The sequence below is a fragment of the Colletes latitarsis genome, chromosome 1 (genome assembly GCF_051014445.1).
Source record: "Colletes latitarsis isolate SP2378_abdomen chromosome 1, iyColLati1, whole genome shotgun sequence".
NCBI classification, from domain to species: domain Eukaryota; kingdom Metazoa; phylum Arthropoda; class Insecta; order Hymenoptera; family Colletidae; genus Colletes; species Colletes latitarsis.
Genome location: NC_135134.1, coordinates 37,987,146 through 38,003,863, shown reverse-complemented (window position 1 = coordinate 38,003,863; position 16,718 = coordinate 37,987,146).

Below are 16,718 nucleotides of genomic sequence, written 5' to 3'. Positions count from 1 at the left end.
TGAACCCACTTCTGTCTTCTCTTACCGCTTCTCGTGCTGGCGTAGTGGGACAAATTCACCGAGTGTGCAAAAATCACAAAACTCTCGATAGAAACGGAATCAACAGATCATTTTTTATTTAAATCAAAGTTAACGCGTTGTTGAAAAAGAGAAAAATAATGTTTAACCTTGGAATCGTACGGTGAATTCGTTTTTTAAAATTCGGATTACTCGATGACATTCGCAAATTTATTTACATTAATCGTGCGATTTATATAAAATTATATGAAACTTCGTGAAAGGATGTACTCTTCTATTTTTCTTCTAAAATTTCCTGATTCGCGTGTGGGAATCTTTTTCGAATGGCTTAGGGCAATGAAAACGAGCCGAGTATTCGTCCTTTCTCCTCGTTGAAAACGAGTTTCAATTCAATTCGATCTTCGAACGAAGATCTGGAAGAGAAAGGACTCTTTTAAAATCTTCATGTGTCGTTTCGAAAATGATAAAGTGGTTTTATACTGTGAAGATCCAAGATTATTAATTGGCTTGGGTAGGTAAAAAATATGAAAACAATGGAAACAACCAGTTCCAAGTAAATTAAATTACAATACAAACAGTATTTGGTTTCATAATTTTTTAAAACGAGTTTCAATTCAATTTTGTCTTCTGAAAGAGAAAGGATCCTTTTGAAATCTTGATGCATGGTTTCGAAAATGATAGAACGGTATTATACTGGAGCAAGATTATTAATTGGCTTGGGTAGATAACAAAAATGAGAGCAATGGAAACAATCAGTAAATTAAATTACAATACAAACAGTATTTGGTTTCATAATTTTTGAAAACGAGTTTCAATTCAATTCTGTTTTCTGAAAGAGAAAGAACCCTTTTAAAATCTTGATGCGTGGTTTCGAAAATGATAGAATGGTATTATACTGGAGAAATGCAACATTATTAATTGGTAAAAAATATGAAAGCAATGGAAACAACCAGTTCCAAGTAAATTAAATTGCAACACAAATAATATTTACTTTCACAATTTTTGCTTGAATTCCATTGAAAGTACATAGTACTGAATATTTTTACTTTTATTTTTTTTTTGCATAATAATTTATGCGTTCAAGGTGACTCAGAGGAATCGAACGCTTAGCGTGAATGAAAGTCCCGCAAAAAATACGTACAGTTGACGAAGGTCGCTCTAATTTGATCTATCACGTGGGAAGGAGTTGAACTGCTGTAGGATGTTTGTTAAACAATTTTTATTCCAACTATCTGACCCTAAAACGTCACCGTGCAAGACTATCCGTGTGACGCAAGAGGCGAGTATGAAGCGAAAGTTTTGATCTCCGCCTGCGGAGAGCCTCCCATTCCATCTGCAATCTTTCAATTACCTTTTTTGCCGAGGCTTACGCAAAGTGCGATCATGCTCCGATAACCTGTCGTTTGTGTTTTTCCGGAGTACACGCATTTCTCTTTGCTGGCTCATTAGATATGCTAATACTCGGGATGCAAGCGTATCGGTTCCTTGGCTAATCGCTCCGGTTTAGATCAGTTATTAGTCAATACGAACGTTTGCCTTTGATGATATTATCGCTGTGCTTTTGATGATATTAACTGTGAAATCCTCACGAACTAATCGAGTGGTCCTGCTTACTATTTTTTGAAAAATACTATTCTTGGCCTAGAAACTGTGAAAAATTTTGTGATAAAACTTTAAGTGTAATTCTGTGTTTTTTTTAATTTGTAATAATTATAATTTTTTTCATTCGAATCATTCCCCACAGTTTGTACTTATTATATTTATACACTGTTCTTTCGATGGTCGTAGACGCTAATTATGAAATCCTCAGGAGCTAATTGACATGGTCCTGTTCACTATTCTTTGGGGAATACTTTTTTTTGGCCTAGAAACTGTTAAACATTCTGCAATAAAACTTTAAGACTATATTTTTTCTTGTTTTCGTAATAATTACAACTTTTTTCATTCGAATCATTTTTCACAGTTTCTACTTATTAAATTTGTACGCTCATTCTGACTTCGAATGATATTAACTATGATCCTCCTGATAATCTCCAGAAACTAATTACGTGGTTCTGTTTACTATTCTTCGGGGAATGGTTTACTATATTTAATTAGTCAAGAAAGGATGAAACATTTTGCAGAAAACCTTAAGGGTATATTCTGCTTTTTTTAAACAAAAAAATTAAAATTAAAGATGCTGATTTTAGCAGTGGTACGAAGATACGGGAGTTCTATATCGGAGATTTTAATTACTATTTACGTCATCACGATCCATTTCTAGGCTTTTACGAAACACAGGTAGAACCAGAGTATCTCGATGATGGCGATGAATTCTCTTCCTCGTGCGATGCTCGAAACGAACTTTCTTCCTTCGCACGGTGACGTGCACTATCGTCCATAAATTTTCAGGCCACAGGTCTTGTATTTCATTTTATCGCGCATTTCTGAGCGTTCGAGGCGAGTTGCTTCCTCTCCTTGGCTATAATTCGTTTAAATGGACATTTTGTGGGCGTCTCGAGCTGATATTAATTTTCTATCGATATATAAAATGTTTACTGTTCCGAAACTTCGTTTGTCTCGGGACATAATATTTAATTAACTCGGGGCATAAATAATTAACACGTTGATTGCCACGGTGGTGACTGGCATTTCAAGCTTTCAACCATTCTCTCAAACACTTGTAATGATCCCTAATTCTTATAAATTTTTAAATAATAGTATTTCAAGAATCCTATAAAATTGTAAGTGCATCATTGAGCTATTGAATCTTTCTGCTTTTGAGATTAAAAGAACACATGTCGAATGCATTTTTATAACTGAAAAACAAGCAGTCTACGTGTTAAATAATTTAAAAGAATATCGTCGAATGAGGTACAATTTTTATCATGGCGGAAAACTTCGAATGGAGTCACCGTTGAACAGATTTTCCCGACGCAATGAATTTCGTAATAACGAAAGACTGAACGCGAGTGAAAGGTTTCAACTGGATGTTGCTACTTTGCAGGAAAACCGTATGACATAATTTGTGTTAAACAATACTATTTCGCCCAATATGGAAACCAAGTTTCTCTAGCATTTTATTCTTCGTGTTCGTTAAAGACTTCTCAATTTTCTCCTACCTTGCGGGGCAATTGGATAATTGCTGAATTGGATAATTCGTCGTCGTGTTTGTTTTCTGCAAATTGCATCGATTATAAATTTACTAAAAGAAAAATACATACAGGGTGTTGGGTCACCCCTGGGAAAAATTTTAATGGGAGATTCTAGAGGTCAAAATAAGACGAAAATCAAGAATACTAATTTGTTGATGAAGGCTTCGTTAAACAGTTATTAACATTTAAAGTTCCGACCGTACTGAATTTTTTTCTAGAAAGTAAGTAGGATTTTCGGGGTAGGTCTATTCACCAAAAATTATTGTAATTGACCCCCGCAACCGAAAATAATTTTTCCAAAACGATTTGAAATTTTTTTTCCTGTCAAAAAATTTCACACCTTCTCGAAATTTTTTCTCAAAACTGGGGAGGATTTCGAGGGTATGTGTATTCACCAAAAATGATTGTATTTGATCTCTGTAACTAAAAATAATTTTTTTAGAACGATTTGAAATTTTTTAATTTTGTCGAAAAATTTCACACGTTCTCGAATTTTTTTCTCGAAAGTAAGTAGAATTTCGATGGTATGTCCAATGACCAAAAATGATTGTATTTGAACCCTGTAACTAAAAATAATTTTTTCAGAACGATTCGAAATTTTTTTTTCCGCCGAAAAATTTAGGCACCTACCCCTGTCGATTTTTCTTAAAAATTCCTTTTTCATTTTTAGTAATTTTGTTTGACACCCTACAGAAAAGTTGTCTAATACTTTTTTGTAGGTACACATGAGCTCTACTTCAGAAAAAAGTTTCATTGAAATATATTCACAATTGTAGGAGTTATGGCTATTTGAAAATTGGTCCATTTTTATAGAGTTTTTCTCATTTTGCGGGGTCAAGGACCAACTTTTCGAATATTCTTGCGATTTGTACATATTCTCCGTCAAAATACGCGTAATTTGCTTTTTTAAACATTAAAATCGTCCAATTCATTCAGGAGTTATAATGTTTTAAAGATTTGCATGAAATTTCGGGCAGACATTTCTGGCCAGAAATTATACTTTCGGTAAGGAATTTTTTTCTCAAAAATGCGTAGGAATTCAGGGGTATATATAATGACTAAAATTGATTGTAATTGCCCATTGCAACTAAATATAATTTTTTTAGTATGATTTGAAATTTTTTAATTTCGTCTAAAAATTTCAATACCTACTCGAATTTTTGTCTCGAAAGTGGGTAAGATTTCAGGGGTATGTGTATTCAGCAAAAATGATTGTAATTCAGCCCCGCAACCGAAAATAATTTTTCCAGATCGATTTGAAATTTTTGAATTTATTTGTTAATAACTTTTTAACGAAACCTCCATCAACAAATTGGTATTCTTGATTTTCGTCTTATTTTGGTCTGTAGAATCCTCCATTAAAATTTTTCCCAGGAGTGGCCGAACACCCTGCATATAAATCAACACGAAATCATTGGGAAGATAACCACCGTTATTGAGATTTGGATACTTGTCCTGTACTTTAAACAACGTAAACTTAATTTAAAAATTGACAAACTTTGCGTTGGGGAAAATAACAAAGGTCTATGTTTAGAATTTTCAAGTCTTGGTAAGAAATCAATTGATTTTTAGCAATCGATTATAGTCAGGTAAAAAAAGTCAAAATTTAACTTTAATTAAAATTAACTTAATTTAATTTATTTTAATTTAATTTAATTTAATTTAATTTTTGGGTTTCGTAGAAGGATCAAGGTGTGATAAGAAAATATGAACATTAGAAAACAATTAATATGTACTCTATAGTTAGTGATGGCGGTATCAGATAAAATTATAATCAGATAAAACAAGTCAAAATCTAACTTTAATTAAAATTAATTTAATTTAATTTACTTCAATTTAATTTAATTTAATTTTTGGGTTTCATAGAAGGATTAAGGTGTGATAATAAAATGTGATGCAGTGATGGCGGGAGGTTCTGATGCATATGGGAAATTATTTAGAGCAATTTCTTATCAATTTACACTTATAGTTGAGGGATTCGAATATTATTTTGTGTTGCAATACAGACTCGATGTTGAGAAATTCTTGATCGTCTTGGAAATCTTGTAAATCTTGATCGTTTTGAAAGTCTTCGAAGAGATCGAAGGAGGAAGATGTCCTTCGGAAGAAGCGAGACTTCCTGGCAACTAGCCAAGTCGAAAACTCCATTGAAGTCAATGTTCCCCTACATCTGAGCTAACTGCTTGGACAGTAGTCTGGTGGGGAGAATTTCGGTTAAGTGGGGCCTTACTTCCATGTGGGGTCTTACTTCCATGTGGGGCACTTGGGTTCCTGAATCTACTCCTGAGTCAAATAAATGGGAATCCTTGTTTCAGAATCCTGTAGGCGAAATAGCCTCATTTTAAAATTCGTCAGAAAACTTTTGTTGCTTCATAAACTGCTTTAAATGCCCTTTTTCGTGTCGAGCCTAATCGTTCCTTCCTCCGAGCACGAAAAGTTTCTAACGAGCGGAAAGTATAGTTGCGAAAGAACCTTGGTAAAGAAGAGTCAGTTGACTGTGGTTTCACGAACAATTTTTGTATTAGACCTAGGTTTTCAAACCTTGGGACAGGCCTATGTAATTTCTGTGTAATGTGCCGTCTGGGTGTCATCAAGTTTGCACGATTGCGAATTTGTATTTACTGGAAATTGCCTAGGCGTTACGCAAAGAACATTTATGTTGATAACAGTCCTGCTCGATAAAAAAATATATTTTGGTCGCAATATTCGTTAGACTTCTTTTAATTACCAACAATTTTACGATATTGGAGGATAAGGTAGAGGGGGAATTTTTTTACACGCGACATACATCAAATAAAATAAAAACATTTTGGTAATATTTAGTGATATTAATATGAAAATTTAATTAAATAAATATTTTGCCTTTGAAGGTGACATTTTTTTTAAACGACAATTTTGATTTTACGTGGATGACAAAATTTATAATTACTGTCGAAACGCGTATAAATATACGTTTCTCAGGCAAAAAATCCGAAAGTATAGTAAAAAATACTGTGTGATAGTTTCCTAATTTCCAAGTGAAAATTGACTAAAAAATTCATGAACTTTTGAATTGATACTTATACGTGTCTGCTTGGCGTGCAAGTTCTCACTAAATTACATAATCGCTGTCGAATTGTTTCGACCGAATTATGGCGGCTAAACAATTCTTGTGAAGCATTCGCGCGTCGAAGAATAATACCGCCGGAAGTGGCCGTGTAAGAAATTACATAGAGACTTCCGTTATTAGCTGTTAAACAAGAGGTGAAAGCGTACATGCGTGTACGCTTAATTACGATCGGATAAAAAATAAACGACGCCATAATCGCGGGGATGTTCGATAAAACCATTGTTGCGTTTCGGTGATATAGCAACTATATTATAAATTATAATAGAAATTTAATATTGTTTTCAGCTTTACGTGATCCAAAATAAAATTTATACCTCAAGCAAAGACTGTGAACAGAATTATTTACAATTATTTACAATCGTAAAGTGCATCGAGAAAGAAGAGAAATTTATTATACATGTGAAGCATGTAAAAGAAAGCCTAGTTTGAATATTGGAGAGCATTTTAGAATATACCATACTAATTTCAAATTATAAATAATAGTGAAGTATATTTTTGTAAATTACTGCTCATATTAAATGCAAATTAGGTCTTCGTTACTGCTATTAGAAAATACGATTCACGAATAAATCTATTATTTGTTGTTCACTATTAATTTGCTTTAAGTATACAATGAATAGGATTTGAATTACTTTTTTCTTCGTTAGAAAAGAACAGAAAATGACCTCTGATAATTTTTTGTGAGAAAAAAAGAGTGAGTGACAAAAGCCCCATAAAAATGGTTAAATTTTCAAACGACCATAACTCTTTCAATAGTGAGTGTATTTCATTGAAATTTATTTATGAAATATAGCTTATGGATACCTACAAAAAGGTATTAAACAATATTTCCGTAGAACGTGTATCAAATTTATTAAAAAAGAAAAACCAATGTGTACAAATTTTTCGGAAAAATTAAAAAATTTCAAATCATTTTGAAAAAATTATTTTTTGTTGTAGAGGTCAATTACAATTATTTTTGATGAATACATATATCCTTAAAATTCAACGGATTTTCGAGAAAAAAACTCTTTACGAAATTTTTCCTCGAAATTTCATGTGTATATATAAAAAATCATAACTCCTGAACAGATTGGAGGGTTTTAATGTTTCAAGATGTAAACAATGTGTATATTCGTGAAGAATATTTAAAAATTCTAAGAATATTAGAGAAATTGTTCTTTAATCCCGTAAAGTGAGAAAAAGGCCATATTTAATGATTTTATATTTCTAATGAAATTAATCGATTCATGCCCAATTTTGAACCGTACAGCTTTCATTTCGTTAAAAAACAATAAAATTTCTGAAATTTCATTTTCTGTTTCGCTTCGTCTTGTGTTCATTTCTGTAACCTGTTGGTAATGTTGCGAGTGACATGAAAATGGTAATGGGGCTTTAGAGCCCCATAAAAATGGGCCTAAAAGATACATTGTATGTAAATACATTGTATGTACTCGTATACCTCGTCTCTGGTAAAATATACTTGGTTTTAAACTAAACTTGAAACAATTCTTCGTCAATAGGGAAGAAGGTGATGATACCGTCACAGAAATAGGCATGGTCGCGCTATCTAATGGTCGAGATAGAAACAAACAGCGCCGTTTGCGCGCGCATTTCGTTTAAATCGTAACGGTTACCAGTGTTAATAAATCGAGCACGAATAACAGGAGTGCAAGAATAAGAGAACCAAATGTTAAATAAAAGGTCAAACGCTCAGAAATGATTAGCAATTCATTCCTTCTTTCTGCTTCGCCTAAACAAACTAAAAATTAATTACAGAATAAATTGGCTAGCAGTAAATAAATGAAACTTGCAAACATACAAATTGTTTGTCACATATTGATACATGGACAGTGAAACAAATAGATGAATATATCTTCTCATAACTGACCCCCGGGGTTAAATGAGTCCTGTTTCCGGAGGCCCAACGTTTCGCCGCAGTTCCAACAATCAAATATTCCTGTCATTTGTTAACTTAAAGCCGACGGACTTCATTGTTCTAGTCGGCTTTCGCGCTCGTCGCGCCGCTCTCTTTCTCCCCCAATTTGTGTGCGACTTTTTCTGGCTTTTCCTGACTAGAGGCATATTACGTCGGACTTTTTCTTCCCCGAAGGCGGCGAAGAGGGATACGTCGTATTTGTTAGCGGATACAACGGCTCCTCTGTCGCTTGTGCTTGTCTTCTGAATACGTTTCCCCGCCTGCAAACCCGGGTATCTCGTCAAGCGAACCGGTGGCTGGAGTTGCTCCCTTTTGCTTGCTTGTCTGTATCTATCCCGTAGAAACGTATACACGTATAACCCCCGCATTAGTCACGCTTGTTGGAGCTTCTTTCTTAGCGAATTTCTCCGTCGTAGACGCGCCTGGCATTAAGTGGGTCGGTTACAGCGCCGGCTAAGGGGGGGGGGGACAGAAGGTTATGCCCCCCCTCCCCCTTCGATCTTCCTGTTTCACAACTTTGGGGAGCCCCCGCTCTTCATGAAGATATCTTGCTACTCCGCGAAATAAATGCTTTTGGATTTAATGGGTCGCCTCCTGCTTTTCTTCACTTAGAAACAGACATGATTATCGAGTGGAACGTAGGAGTTTGCTCTGGATAAACGATCGATGTTTGCGAGCTTGGGAACAGACTGGGGGGAAAAATATCTATTACTGTCCATATTATGGAATAAAAACTAAAATATAACGTCTTTGGTTTTGCGTAAATTAAACGTTATCGATTGGATTGCACCGGATTCGATAAAGACCTCGTGGATCGCATGAAACGGACACGGTGAGATGAATACGAGAAAGGAAACATTCACGGTACATTCTCTAGTACCATCCATACGATTAGAGATGTCGCTAATATCGGACACTATGTTAATATATTTAGGAATTGTTGTTGATTATTATTTATAATTACAACAGGCACACGTCAATAATTCTGATAGATGTTTTGAAGCATATAGAAGGGATGAGTGCCTTTTTCAATTTTGATATTTTATAATATATTTCGATACTTAACTCCTTTAAGGGAATATATAAAAGTTGAACAATTTTTGCTAGAGAAGCTCTATCCGTTTACGAAATCAATAGATTCGCTAGACAGAGTTAGGTGTGTTGAACGACTCCTAAATACTGGGCTCTTGTCCTTTCGAAACTTTGTTCCATTTTCTTACCGGCATCTGTTCGCTATTAACCACATGGTGGACAGCGCCGCGTGCTAGTAGTTTCTAACTCTCGTTGAAACTCTGATCGAATAAAGAAGATTGAGGGGAGTGCATCGGGCACGTATTGAAAACATCGTGTCAATGGAAGTTAACATATTAAATGATACTATGTTTATCGTTTCATAACGTAGGAGTGAGTAAATATTAAAATCGTACATATTAGTTGTATTTTAAAAAATTCCCTAGGACACTTAAAGTTCTCTTCGAGTCGAAGCAACGTTTCTGCAGGTGTGTACGCTACGAATAAAACGTAGAGAATCGACTAATGGCTATATGTGTATAATATATGCGGAATACTAGTCTATAGGGGCCGCCAGATGTCAGAAACAACCTCATGCTAGCGAAAATAATGGGGGCGGGAAACGAGCGAGTGCTCAAGAACACCGACACAAGTACGAGAGATGCAGCTGAGCGACTAGGACGTGAACCATTTCTCTTAGACTACCGAAGATCTATGCATAAAACTGGAATTCGGGTTATTTGAGCTTCTTATGCTAATTACCATCCCTACAAACCGATCGACTATTTAGATTTATTTAAATATTATCAGACATCTTTCTTTTTATGTAACACAATACTCTGTAGACTCATCGGTTTTAAATGAATTTCCTATAGAAATAGATTAAATATGTTTAACATTAATTTCTTAATGGACCAACATGGCTACCATAGCGACAAACGCTGCCAGATGTTTATTGCGAATCATTGTAAACACTACATACCTGGTGTAAAGATATAAATAGTACGTACTTCCTGAAGCAAATTCCAGTTTTAATGCGAACGTCCCACGTAATATGTCTCCCTCGAAACACACTAAGGCCTCGCTTAGACGAACGTTTTTACGCTGCGTTTGAACGAGGAATAAAATAGACGAGAGTTTTTCACGTTGCGTTTCTACGGCGAAAAAAGCAGACGCGCAGTTTTTCAACTGGAAATGAAAACATTCTTACGTAGCTGAAACTTTAGAATACCGAATAAAAGATAAACAATTTGTGAAATGAAAATTAAAGCAAAGAAAAATAAATTTTTGTTCAACGAAGTGCGACTTCAAGGCAAGGGCGTAATCAGAATTTTATCGAAAGTGAAAGTGCTAGAAATTATTAATTACTTATTTTAATTCGATATACAATATTTAAACAATAATCCATATTGCATCGAATGCTTGTGAATTTAAAATTTATTTATTTGCTACGCCCTCGTACTCAGTATATTGACGAAATATTGGAAGCATTTGGGGGAAAGAATCACAAGAAGATGGCCATTATTGGCTGCCCTTTCCTATTACAGATGTTTGAATATTTCAATAATTCAACCCCAAGTAGTACGAAGCGAAGTTTGTTTTTGTTAAATGCTGCCTGATGGAACCTTTTCTCGTAAAGAAGACGAAGTTGAAGTCGCCCACTCTTAATGTAGAAGTAACCCGAGCAAAATATCAACGGCAGCATTCTGGCGCAGAAGAGCATTAAAAGAAAAGAAAAAGATTTTGATTTTCTTATTATTCTTGTATTTTCTCTTTCTTGTACTCTCTTTCTGCTGTTCGCGTTGTTCCGTAGACTCGTTCAACCTGTCGTTTCTCGTCTCTTTTTACCTTCATCCCTTTTGGTTACCTTCCATTACTACGTAACTATCATCTTAGCTGTTCCGTAAACGCACTGTTTGTATCTCGTTACCGAGATATTTGTTTATGATTTGATACCGTGTTCCTAGGTCATAGCAAATAATATAGGGGTTGTTCGGACCTTGGGGCTACAGGATTCTAGACAGAGCTTAAGGAAATCTACTTTGATAGTTTCGTTTAATACATCACGGTACTTTTCCAGTTTCATGGGCACAGTAATCTTTATTGTAAAAATTAATCTGGTTCCGGCGATCGATATCGAGGACGTATCTTCGAACACCACCCGGTATCGAACAACTTTATTTAGAGAATTATTTATCGAGAAAACAAATTTCTGGAAAAACTTGATTTACGAAAAGATAGATACGATCTATAAAAAATAGTGCAAAAGAGTTATAGATAATTTTTTATACTAATATGGTGACCCAAATTGAATCTAAAGATTCAAGTTGAACAAGATCGAACATAATAAATAAAATCGATGAAATCACGTATACGTGACTGCGGCCGTCAAAGGATCGACACTGAAAAATTTCCACGTAACGATTGTAAGATCGCTAGAAAACTAAGAAATGTACGACGCGAGTGTCCAAAGATTCGTGTTTCGTTTCTGTTCCAAATAGCAATTCTTATCGGGAAACGTCGATCTGTCAAGCAGTGAAAGATTGACGACCAATCTTTCGGGGGCGAAAGAAAGTTGATAACATCATTTGGTTCGTTTGAATTTCGTCTTGGTGAAAGGAAAAAGGCAATAGAATGGGAAAAGCATCAGCGGAGAGATCATTCGATTAAACTAGCCAACCTCATTTCGCTCGAACGTACCAATGTCGTTAACGAAATTCGTTAACGACTCATGCGATCCTGTCGTCTCGTGAGATTACTTCCTAGTTTACTTCGGGTTACGATCAGAGTAGTTTTCTCGAATAGAAAACGTGTTTCCCTATTAATTCTCCCTCCGATACTATCGCTACCGGACATTTTTAGTCGTTTCAGTATGACCGTACAAACAATCGATTTAAACATTAAGCAAACGACATATTATCCATCGAAAAATATGGTCTCGAGAAACATTGTTTGCTCGCAAGCAAGTTATTCAAACGGTTTTAACTTATTTTTTAACATTAAACCTACTACGACCGGCCAAATGACCGTTTTTAAAATCTCATCTAGAATTTCTAACATACATTGATATTTTAACATCATTTCACTTTACGACTTTTCTTACAGTATACGTATGTACAATGAATACTTGAATATTCCATCCCAGAACAGTCTAACAACACGTATTAAAAATAGTTAAACTTTAGACGTGTGCAGTTCCAAAACTATTAATGTTGTATCCATAATTGAATCACCGTTAAAAGCGGCAAAACTTTCTCTTTGAAATGGTTTTGGTATCAGTTGATCCGACTTTCCGTTTCGGAGATACCGTAATTTAAATAAAGAGGTAATTTCTAATATTCTACTCTCCGTTTTACAAAGGTCTATTAACGTGTATTGAAAGTATTAAATATCTTAGACGCGTACAGTTCCGAAACTACTAGTGTTTTATCCATTATTGAACAACTTTTGGAAGCGGCAAGGTCTCCCCTTTAAAATGAGTTTTGGTTTATGTCGATACGACTTTTCGTTTTCGAGATATCGTGTAAAGGAAAGTGTAATTTTTTTAATTTTCACTATTTCTGTCTCCGTCTAACGGGTCGGATCTCTCTCTCGTACGTAAGTCGTGACAGTCGTAACCAAGAAGTCGTGGTATTTCCAAAAATTAAGTTCGCACTGTTTACTATTTACACGCGCGGTCAATGACCTCGCGACGTAAACAATGAAAAGTAAACAAACGCTTCGAACCCTTATATTTCCGGAATTAACTACGCTATCGACTTGAATGAACACTCGTTTTAAAGGATATTTCATCCCCTATTCGATGAACATAACTACTATTGTAATTTATGCTGCGTTCTATATTTGTTTTGAAATCTACTTTAATTCTATGCGCCCAAAGAAGCTTTAACAATTGATCATGCAACCAATGAGCGATAAAATTGAATTATAAATTGTTTCTTTAATTGAAAATTAACAAATTTCGTTGTAGTTTGTAGATTTTATATATAAAGTTAAAGTACTAAATACATTTTGTACAGACTTTTAAAGTGAAAGAGATCTTACAAATATACTTTAAAACATAACTTTTTATACATATAATGCAAGAATTAAAAGTACGTTAGCTCGTATTAAGAGTAAAAGAAAGTCATTTGACCGGTTATGGTAGGAATGGGTATACATAAAGTGCCAGTCGGTTTAATTTTTAATATTTCTGTATAATTAATTTTTAATATGTCTGACAGACATTTCTGAGAAATCATTAAAAAATGGCGGTGTAGACAAAGACAGCTTTATTCAAGTTTCCATATTTGTCGATGCAATTAACGGTAACGGTTGATGAAAAAGGGGCATTTGATTTACGTGAAGAGGTGTATTTAGGAATGGCTGTTAAGAACTCTTATTGATTTTCGTTAACTTGTCCAGGCGTTTGCAGCAAAGAAAGAAAGACGTAAAGCTGGTAGGTGGGGTAATGGGCGGGCGAAGAGGGTGAGAGAAACGCTGAGAGATTCCTAGCTACAATCGTCTGTAGTCTTCCTTTTCTCGTCTTCGTCGCTGTCACATAGAGCTTTGTAATTTTAATTATTTCATTAGTGGAAATCCTTCGAATATACAAAGGAGGTGCTACGTAGAATGTGAGTCGCCTGGTTCCAGAGAATTCGTCGCCCTCGCGCGGACTGTTTTATTTTTCTTACACAGACGTTTCCTCTTCTTCGTGAACCATTTCCTTTTCCCGACAGCTTCATCCGCCTTTACTTTCAGATTTCTCAACATCTCTGCAATTTTACATATCAGTTTCCGCGCCATCTACCGATGAATGTCTTTGAAAGAATAACAGAATTTAGTTTTAGATCGATTTTCAAGCTTCTTAGAGCGGGGGTAGCGTCGATGGGCGCGTTGCAATGACTAATAACAGCGGCGGTGAATCATTCAAACGGCGGGTAGCCCAGCCATCAACGGGCCAGAATTTATTAGACTCCCTAAAGCCGCGACGATATAATACGATGATGATTATCGCACTGATCGCAGCAGATGCGCGGCTGTCGCGACATTAACCCGTAATAAACCACGGCGTAGATAATCGAATACACGACACGTAACAAGAGCCAAGCGCCTACATCCACGTACAACGTGTCGTGTGGTGCACCAGTAATTTAGGTACCATTGGTTTGGTCAATAGCCAATTCCTATTTGGCTTAGATCCAAGAGGTCAAACAAACCGGTTATGTTACTGCGAAGGGCAAAGAGCTTAGAAATCCTCGAAAGCTTCGTTCCTTGCCATCCTTTCGTTCTCTGCACGCCACTCTCAGATAGGAAAAGCATCCTTCTTCATCCTGTTCCTACCTTTCATTCTTCCATTCTATCGTTCATTTTCTTAGATATATATTTTCCCGGGCAACAATCATGTCTTTTTGAAATTTATTATTCACAATTTCTTTCTTTTTCTAGCCTATATTCGGGTACCTAATCGTCCCATTTTCTCAATGGCCTATTAATAAATGAGTTCGTTAGGCAACTCTTACACGCTATTAGTAGATTAATTTCGAAGGCAATTTGAATTCGTAAAATTATTTCGTCTATTTTTATCTTTGGCGGCTCCATTTGCTTTTTATTGTTCCATTTTTGTCCTTATTAGCTGTGCAAACTTCCTAGTTTTGGTAACCGTAAATGCTCGACGACCTGGTTTTAGAACTGTCGAAGAATATATTTGGAGGAGTTGTATCGTCGACCGTCGGGTACTTGTTTCCCTTTTCGTCTTCATTTTCCCTGTTTCTTGTCTCTGTTGTCTCTAGATTTCAAATCACGGGGACTGCTTTGTGTCCTTGGACGCCGCCATGATGCTCGATGACACGTTCGTAGATTTGGCAAATGGAAAACCGTTCTCCGCGTGGAATCGAAACGCGCGGCATTATTCGCGATACGCGAGTAGGCGTCGGACAGATTTTAATCTGACGTTAAAATCGTTTCTCCTTCGGCTATTGTTCCGCAGAAATAATACAATCTGGCGTCGTCGGCAACTCCAACGAATCACAATGAATTTCTAAACTTATAATTTATTCATACCGATGTTACAAGAAACGTGTTAATTAATGTTAGTCCAAGTACAGGACTTCTCCAAAATAAAAATAGAACAGTACGCCATGGAGTTGGATAAAGTATCGTTCAGTCTTTAGACAAGGAGTTTAATAACGTCTATAAATTTATAAGGGGGTTGTTCGAGAAACGTGGGGGCGTGATCGGTAGCCGGAGTATACCCCAGAGGCCACTGAATGGCTTTATAATGCACAACGCAATGTTTCAGTAGTGACTCAGCGACCACCTATCTGTCCATAGCTTATTAAGGCGCGCACACTATCCTACGTAATGTCATAAATATTAAATGAGAGCACGTGTCTGCTATACGCGACTTCTTTGTACTTTTGCTTCCCCCGCTGCAGGAGCCATAAAATAGATTTCTGTTTGTTATACGTAAAAACGTTCTTGGCGATGAGAAATTCTTGCAGCCGGAAGTCTCGATACAGGACTCTGGACGACCTGGAATGTATCCGCGTCAGAATCTGTTTTCGCGTGAGGTGACGAATTTTTATTGGAACACTGCCAAAGATTGGTCTGTCACCTTCCTTAGCTTCAGGATCTATATACATCTGGTGATCGAAGCGTGTTAGATAGAACGACGTATTTATTTATAGGACGTCGGTGAAGCAGGAAGATGTTTCAGTGGCGTAATGGCGATTTTATGTTGCGATACCGAGTCGTTCTCGAATCACTACCACCATTACCGGAAGACAACCGCCACCGATACGGCTGCTATCGATATTCCACAACAAAAGGCTATGGAAACGGCGCGGATAGCATCTTACGCGATAAAATGCCGGGCGTAGACCCGGGGACGTCTTTCAGAATTTTTTTGCAATTTCGAGTTTCGAGGAAAAATTCTAAAAAAATTCTGTAAAATTTGTCCAGGCAACTGGAACGCTAGTGATTTTTTTTTAAATTTTTCCCTGTAACAATTTCGAATTAGTCCCGCGTCAAGGTCGTCGCCATTGCGAATATTCGACTAGTTTTGTTTAAAAACGAATTCCAACGCAACCCTGTAGTTAGGCGAGGAAAGCGTGGACGAGTAATCGACGATAATTACTTCTTAGCTGCGTGTCCGCCAGTGGAATTAATCTTTAAATCACATTAACGCGGTCGATCGCGATCAATCATTTTTCTTTTTGCTACCGTGAAACGAGGTTACTCGTTATTAAAGACACCAAAGAATCTAATAAATTTCCAAGCTTCTTAATATCCGCCCATTGACTTGGCCCCTGCGCCAACGAATATTCCCAGGGTTAAGAAAAGGATCTCGGCCTGATAGAGACGCTTAATGGCGCCTTTCAATTTGCACGTTAATGAATTTTTCAGTGAGCATACTTGTACCCGTCTCGATTATTCGGATAAACAGGCATGTTTTAGTCTCGTAATAACAAGCCGTCGTTTGTCCCCCTCTCCCTCCTCCGTGCTAACCGTCACGATGTAATAAACGCAAACTTCTGCTGGAACACAA